The following is an 8,994-nucleotide window of genomic DNA, read 5'->3' on the forward strand; positions in this document are numbered from 1 at the left end:
TTTTTAAAAAATATATTTTTTTAAGTTTTTAATTCTTTTAAAATCTTCTCTATGTTATTTATCTTGTATTTAAATTTAGTTAATACACGTAATTTTTTATAAAAAAAATTCTTGTATTTAAAATTTTTTTTAATTTTTTTACCTTCACTAATTGTCTTTTCTCATTTATTTTTCTATTAATTTTATTTACTCTTTTTATTTTCTTTGTCTTTCCTTTTTTTATCTAATTTCAAATTTAAATCCAAATTTCTTATATTTAAAGTAAGTTAATTTCGAATGGATATCAAAATATGTGAAAAAAATCAAATAAACATTGTTATGTCGAAAAATGGACAAAGTGCAAAATTAATTTCATCTTTATAAGAAAAAATTAATTTTAGTAAAAAAAAGAGTCGCCACTTAATTTTTTTAAAAAATTAAGAAAACTTAATTTAAAAGACTCTAATAGATTTAAGTCTTAAAAATTTAGAGAAAAAAGGTACGAGGTTCATATTACTATTTTAAGAAGGTTTTAGCACTTAAAATAGCCGCTAACATGCGGTTATCCAACGATTTGAAATTTATTTGACTAACTTTGGGAAATATTAATTTAAAAGAAAACGAAGACTTTGAAATTATTTTTTAGAAAAAAATAAAAAATTTGATATCTAAGCAATCATGAACGACATAAATAAAATAATTATTACAAACCGAATTAATAAAATAATAATAATAAAAAAAGTAATGAATATATAAAAATATGGTCCGACACTTCGTTTCTGTACGCCTGGACTAAGCTGTTGGGCCACCTGCATTTTGGACTTTTGGGCCAATTCTGATGTATATCACAACCGTATATACACTGTATATTGGTGCATACAATCAACAGTTTTTTTGTATATCAGATATACATAAAATTGCATATCAGTCAATTTTGCTCCAGCGCCTGTAGAAATACTTAGTAAACATGTTAATAATAAATAATATGAATAGTAATAAATAAAATAAAAATAATAACAATAATAATAATAATAATACAAAAATAAAAACCGTCTTATGAACATGGGAGGCCTTGGAAAGCAACGGTAATTTCTTCATCGGCCATTTCAACATGTAACATATAATATATAATGTAAACTAAAATTAAAATTTCCGTCTTTAAAATGGAGAGGCCTCGAAACCCGACGGAGAGATTTTTTCATTGGCCAAAATAAAGTCTGTTACATAAGTAGTAGACATGTAATCATTCCTCCAAATAATAAAAACTATTTAAAACTTATTTGAAATAAGTGGGTACTAACTTTATTTAAAGTAGTAGGGTAATAACTTTATTTAAAGTAGTAAGGTAATAACTTTATTTAAAGTAGTAGAGTAGTAACTTTATTTAAAGTAGTGGTGAAATAAATTTATTTAAAATAGTAGAGTAATAACTTTATTTAAAGTAATAGGGTAACAACTTTATTTAAAGTAGTGGGGTAATAATTTTATTTAAAGTAGTAGGGTAACAACTTTATTTAAAGTAGTGGGGTAATAACTTTATTTAAAGTTTAATAAAGGGAGACAAGATTAATTGTGATAAATGCCAAAATAATTACTACATGCTAGCAAATTTTATAAAATATATACTATAATAATTTCCTAACAGTCAAATATTTCAATCAACAAATTATGCTCGATTAACAAAATATTAAACATTTTCCAAATCTAAATCAAGAAAATAAAATATCGGTTATCAATTAGCTAATCAAATAGATACCCAAATTAAAAGATATGCATTTAGACAATAGCAAATAATAACAATCTCAACCGTAAAAAAAACTTAATTAAATACAAGAATATAAACATGAACGTAATTAAAATGTAAGAACATGAATATGAATATGAAACCTTAATTAAATACAAGAATATAAACATGAACATAATTAAAATGTATGAACATGAATATGAACATAAACATGAACATGAACATGAACAACAACAACAACAACAACAACAACAAAAACAAAAATAACATAAATATGCTTTGCAATCTTAATCAATTATGAATGAACAAAAATCTTTGAATCTCGAGTTTATCAAATCATTTGGAGCAAAAATAAAGAACTAAAGTGGTGTAGTAACATGTGAACAATATGAATCTTATAAGCAAGAAAATAACAATAATGGTTAGAGTAATTAATCAGCCCAACATTTGTTATGAAAACAAAATCAGTAAAAGGAGTCTAATATGAGAAATATCTAAATCTTCCAAGCAAGAAAACTTATCAAGAACACCAAACACAAGATGTAATCAACCCAACATATACACAATAATAAAAAAAAATGAACTTTTAGATCTAAAAGAACACAACATATATAGTAAAATAAAGTTAAACGAAATCATTCCAAGACGGATTTGTAAAAAATTTGTCTTAGACCTCTCGTCTTGTTAGTCTAGCGGCGGCTTGGTGGCTTTTCCTGTGTGGTTCGTTGGAGCTCTCGCCGGAGACGAGTGGAAGAGAAGTATTCGGTGGTGTGTAAGAGGAGAGAGATTGAGAGATGAGAGGAGAGAATGGTGAGGATGGTAACTTGTCTTGTTTTCTCTTTTTGAGAAGATGAAGAGAGTGTAGAGAGAGAGAGATAGTGAAGAAGAGAGTTTAGAGAGAGAGAGATAGTGAAGAAGAGAGTTTAAAGAGAGGGATAGTTGTTTGATAATGGAAAGAGAAAAGAAAAGATATTTTTTATTTATTTATTTTTATTTTTAGAAAAAACTAAAAATTTCAAAAATACAAACCATAATTAAACTAACCTAACTAAAATTTATTTAGTAAAAAATAAAATCTTTTGAGATAATTTTCGAATAATCACATAAATAGTAATCAAAGATATAGTTATATAGAAATATGTATGTTATACTAAAATTTATATAAAGATAAAAATAGTTAAGAATAATATGAATATATATATATACATATATTATTATTATAATTATTTTTATAAAAGCTAATTATTTCAAAATGTTCGAATTCAAAGAAACTCGATAGCTAATTTGCGTTGTGGATGGTCAAAATTGGGTGTCAACAGTTGTCCCTTTCTTTGGATATGATCGATAAAAGAGATCCTGGACAAAGAAAATTGACAAATTCAATTTTGGCCGACTCCATCTTCATCTTTCTGGAAAGGGGTTGGTATGAGTTTTGAATTATGACTGGACTCCGAAATAATAACACGCCTTTCAATAGGAATGTTGTTTACTGTGGTGGAAATCGTTTCCTTAGCTCGTGTCCTATGAGCTTGACATTATTCTTGGGACTGTGTCCCAGTTCTCTGCTAAAAGAATTCCACGTTGTGCTGCATCCTCTTTGATGCCGTTCGCACTTTCTTTCATCCTCTTTGCATGTTGAAAAATCCTCATTGATTCATTGGTAGGATAATGTTGCACTATCGGTAGGATGATAATCCATTGATAGGATACTTGGCAAAATAACTGTTTGTCCATCGGTAGGACGAATGAAAATCCATTGGTAGGATATATGCAATGGTCTTCTTGGCAATGAATATACAATGGCCCTCTTGGCAAATGAAAATACAATGGCCCTCTTGGCAATGATATGCAATGGCCCTCTTTGCAATGATGAATGCAATGGCCCTCTTGGCAATGATATTACCACCTCCGGTAATATAATATGAATAAAATAAAATATGAATGGCCCTCTTGGCAACGATGAATGCAATGGCCCTCTTGACAATGATGAATGCAATGGCCCTCTTGGCAATGATATTACCACCTCCGGTAATATAATATGAATAAAATAAAATCTGAATGGGCCTCTTGGCAAATGATATTACCACCTCTGGTAATAAATATGAATAAAATAAAATATGAATGGCCCTCTTGGCAGATGAAAATGCAATGGCCCTCTTGGCAATGATATTACCACCTCCGGTAATATAATATGAATAAAATAAAATATGAATGGCCCTCTTGGCAGATGAAAATGCAATGGCCCTCTTGGCAATGATGAATGCAATGGCGCTCTTGGCAATTGAAAATGCAATGTCATCCTCTTGGATGATTTGACAACATTTTTTTTTGAACAACTCGTGTTCATGGGAACTCATGTCTTTGATAGAAGTTATACGAGGCCTCGGTGGCTCGCATCTTGAATTCGAGTTCGCTCCATTCTAGCAATGTTGGAGATCATTTGAAGTTGACTTCGAACTTCTGACAATTCTTGATGGAATTTTTGAAATCTTCCTCAAAAATTCTTTCCAGTTAGATCTCTTGATAAATCTCGAGCTACTGAAAAAAGAATTTTGACATTCTTGTGAAATTTTTGAGATCTTCTCAAAAATTCTGTCCCAGTTGCATATATTAACATGATCTCCAATCATAACTTGCTAGAGATAGTATCTTTTTCTGAATTTTTGAGATCTTCTCAAAAATTCTGTCCCAGTTTTCATTATAAGGGAGAAATGAAAATCTTACAGGGAACATGACCGAGCCATTGTGGCGCCTACATATCCTGTTGGTGTAGGAATCAGGTCAAATGTAGTTCCAATTATGTGGATGATGAGTACTGCAAAATCTGAGACAAGATAATCAGTAGACACATGTGCAATATAAGCATAATGATATGAAAAACTGTATTACTTGCAATATTTACAGCTTAAAAGCACGAGATATGCCACCCGTTTGATATGGACGATCCAATGAAGTAAAATAGGCATCTCACCCCAATGGGATTAGCCTAATGTCACAGTATTTAGAGCAAATCATCCAATTTCAAAGGACAAATGCATTTTTTTTGTTATGATTTTTTTTTAGAGAATATAAAGAGATAGTCAAATTTTACTACAATTGGTACCAACAGTTAGGATTGCATAGAAATATTTCTCATTTCCTTTCTTATAACTGAGATTGACTTCTAGGTAATTCCTATAGCTTCAAGTAGTACTTCAAATATACTTAAGTGTCGACAAGATTTTTTTATCTTTCTTCAAACAAAGGTTTAGAATTATACCAATCCGCATGTTTCAAGTGCCCTCACAATAAAGAAAATTCTATTTCGCACATATCTGAAGTGTTTAATTTGAGCACATTTTGCAAAGTCCACTCACACTCTCAAGAATGTTCAACGCATAACTGTGATACCATATGCTTGGCCTGCATGTAAGTTTCCACTAATGTGAGAATATTTGGAATGAGATCATGTAGGGCTTGTCATTGGGTTGTAATGTGGGTTTGGGAACAGGTAGGCTATTTATTTAGGATAAAAGTAACTTTATTCCTCCTTGAATGTCGCACTGAATATGTGCCTTTGACGATTGATACGCCTTTGATGTCTGATCCTCTTTCTTTTGTATCGACTTCTTCGAGTACTTATTTGATAGAGTTTTTTCTCTTTTCACCTTTTTCTTTTGTCTTGACTTCTTTGAGTCCTTAGTTGTTAGAGCTTTTCTCTTTTTGCTCCTTTTTGAGGTTTCTCCTCTTTTGTTGGAGTAGTTTCCTTTTTATCTTACATCGACCTTGTAGGAGGTTTTTTTTATGAGAAAGTCGTCTTTGCTTTCTTGACTTTGGAGACTTTACGTCTTTTGCCTTTGGCAATTTCAAAGTTGGATCTTCTTCTATAATTTGCATGTCTTTGGTGCGCTCAAGGAGGTTGGGCCAAGAGAGGGATAGTGCATGTAAGCACTCAGAAGGGAAAGGGCTAAGCTGTGGTTGTCCAAAGAAAAGGTTTTAGGATCAAAGTGGGAAAACTAGGGATTAATGTTATTTGGTAGGCTTTGAAAGGCACAAACGGGTCAAAAAGGCCTACAATCCTTTCTCAAACCAAACATAACTCAGGATTTCGCCTCAACAAACATATCAGGCCAAGTTCTAGATCAACAGTACGATGCAATTGAATTTTAATCTAAAGCTCACCACACAATGCACATGAAACCATGAGGTTGGTTATATTCTTACCTTGAATGCCCGCAAGAAAATTTTCAAGCATCACAAAAGTACAAATGAAAGATACCAACAGAAGCTATGGTTTACCACAAAGCCAATCATTTTTATCATACCAAATATTTCGCATGCTCCTAACTGTATGCGTCCCAATCAAGAAGATATGACTCTTAAAATATGTACACAATTTATTATTTTATGTATTTTCTATTTTTTTTAACTGTTTTTTTTTAAAAGGAAATACCGAACCCAAGAAGGGCTGCCTACGTATCTCATCAAGATGAGAATCAGGTGTACGTAGTTCTTGTAGATATAATATATAAAATAATTTAGAGCTTTAGACAAATTTGGTGTGGTCTTCCAATGTTAATATTTTCTGTGGAGAAGCTGCAGCATGCTTTATAACCTCTCTTGGTCGGAATGTTGTGGCTTCCAACTTCATTACTCCTGATTCGAATTTGGAAAGGTTAATGATGTCATTTATTAGTTGAAGAACCAAATCTCCTGAAGACAATATTACATTCACAAGCTGACGATGTTCCTTATCCAATTTTATGGTAGAAAAAATCTCGATCATATTGACCACTCCTGACAAAAGGATCTAATCTAATGAGACATGGTTGCAAGCATTTGTTTCTCTCGCATAGTTTTCTCTGTTATGTGAATAGTTTTGTTAAGTTCAGTCTTCTTGGCTTTCTGTACAACTATCTCTTCTTGCAATTTTGCCATTTTTTTTCTCTTTTCCTTATCTGATCAGTTATCTCCATTCCTATGTAATTTACACCAATTGTCTCTCCTGCCTTACTGAACACAGGTTCAACATATATTAGAGAATTCTTTGACCCAAATAATCCCTTCTTTGCCGATATTCCCCTTTCCAAAACCTCTCGTTTGAAGTCTCGAGATTCCTTTACATCAGTACTAGTAAAATCTTTACATTTATTTATTGATGATGTCCTCTTCATGCAGACTTGACAAACAATTGTAGATAACATAACTCATTGTCCTGGTGACGGATAATAACGGGTGCATTTTGGAGGACAAATTATATGAAATTATCTGCTCTTTTCAGAATCTGGGATAATTCTTCTACTAGAGAGGATTGTCTTTCAATGTTTTCTATGCTTTCCAGTAATTTCTCAATTAGTATTTGCATCTTGTTGAACACTTGCTTCCAATAATTTGTCCAAATATTTAGCTCTCTGCTTTCAGTATTTTATGTTGTCATACTCAGTATCTATTTCTTGTTTATCTTGAATTTTTACATCATTTTTAGGAGACTCTTGGAATATGTATCTCTTTAATTCTTCATCCAATATAGAGGTTGTATGTTTATCACCCTATATCTTTCTTCCTCAAATTGATACTTCTCCAATAAATCCAATTTTTTGAGCTCTGGTTATTGTTATTGTGTTTTTCTTGAGGATTGTCTCTTATGATTTGAATTCTTCCAACTATTCAAAGAATCATACATTGTTATAACCATCCCCGACTATTGTCGGGGACAGTTTTCCTGCAAAGATATGAGAAAAGTGTGAAAGCGGAGCCATTATAAAAAATAAAAAAAAAGTAACAAGATATAGGAGTAAGATTTCATAGTCAAAGACTCCCCGATTTATCTTTCAGGCTGTGTATTGGTGTCTTGTGAAATTTAATGTCATCGTTATTTCCCATGAACTCTTTGTCCCGTGATCCCCTCTCTTGAAATAATGTCGTCTCTTCTGTGTACAAAGAAAACTTCTTAGTTAGGGAAAGGGAATTGACCTCAAAATTGAGATCCTTTCATTTATCGCATGATGTCCTTTGATAACAGCCCCTACAAAGAAAGAAACAACTTTGTTGAACCCTCGATCTTTGAGAAGTAAGCAAGTTTGTTTTCCGACATAAATTAGTTTTTTCGTGAAAAAGAAGAATAACTCAAAAGCCAAAGTATTAGTCTGTGCTTGTAATAATTAATGCAAAATATCACATAAAGAACTAAACACATAAATGTTGCTTTGTTTTAAGACAAACTAATCTATGGGTGAAGAAAGATTAAACGGACAAAAATTAATTTTATGATAAATGTGTGAGAAAAGTTGACTTGTGAATCACAGATTTTTTTGCGTTTCAACTTTTGTACCCTTGTTTTTCTTAGATGCAGAAAAAGTTCTCAATTTCTTTGAAAGAATGAGGAAAATTGAAAACTTCAAAAACAGGGACCGAGCCTTGAAAGACTGCCTACGTATCTCACAAAGGAGAATTCAGGTCCTACGTAGTTCGACCATTTGATTTTTTTTTGTGGAGATGAGAAAGCAAAGTTTATGATTTGAGTGTAAAGTTCGAATTTTGTTGGGAAATTAAAGACTCATTGAATATTTGGACGCACTATCGATAGTGACTCGATATTTATGCCTATGAGGTTCTAAAAAAAAATCTAAAAGAGTGGACTAGCATGTCTCCAAATAAAGCAACATATTCACAAAACAGTTATAGCATATAACACACAAACAATTATTGCGCATCCTAAACAGATATGTGACCTTTTTGTGCCAAAGGTAGGCCTAACGATTTGAAGGATGTATTACATCATTTGAAACATTCCATTGCCCCAAAACTTATATTTATACAAATATTATGAATAATTTGAATGGGAATACATAAATGGAAAAAAGGGATATAAATAATCAGTCCCATGCAGGGGTACAATCCTAACTAAGCCTTCGTGAAAAATCCTTCTTTCTTGATTTCTTGACATCTCCGAACGCCAACGCCTTTTGGATGAAGTGTCATTTACTGAAGGTCCTTCTTTGACTAGACTAAGCTATAAAAAAAACTCTCAGCCCCGAGGAACAATGGTTTGCCAAATCGCGTATAAAACCTTTAAATTTAAACATATAGATATGATTGTCCATTTAGGCCGAGGGCCGTTTTGAACTCAAGGTGGTCTTTCTAATGGGCCCAATACGCCTTGGATATTGGGTCATCTTAGGCCAATGCACTAAATTAGGGATTTGGCTTTGCTCTACGCTAGGTTGACTAAGAGTGGCTTTTGCAAGACTGATAACCCAAGCGGACAACTCAGGCTGAAACTTACGACAACC

This window comes from Solanum dulcamara, chromosome 2 (assembly GCF_947179165.1).
Source record: "Solanum dulcamara chromosome 2, daSolDulc1.2, whole genome shotgun sequence".
NCBI classification, from domain to species: domain Eukaryota; kingdom Viridiplantae; phylum Streptophyta; class Magnoliopsida; order Solanales; family Solanaceae; genus Solanum; species Solanum dulcamara.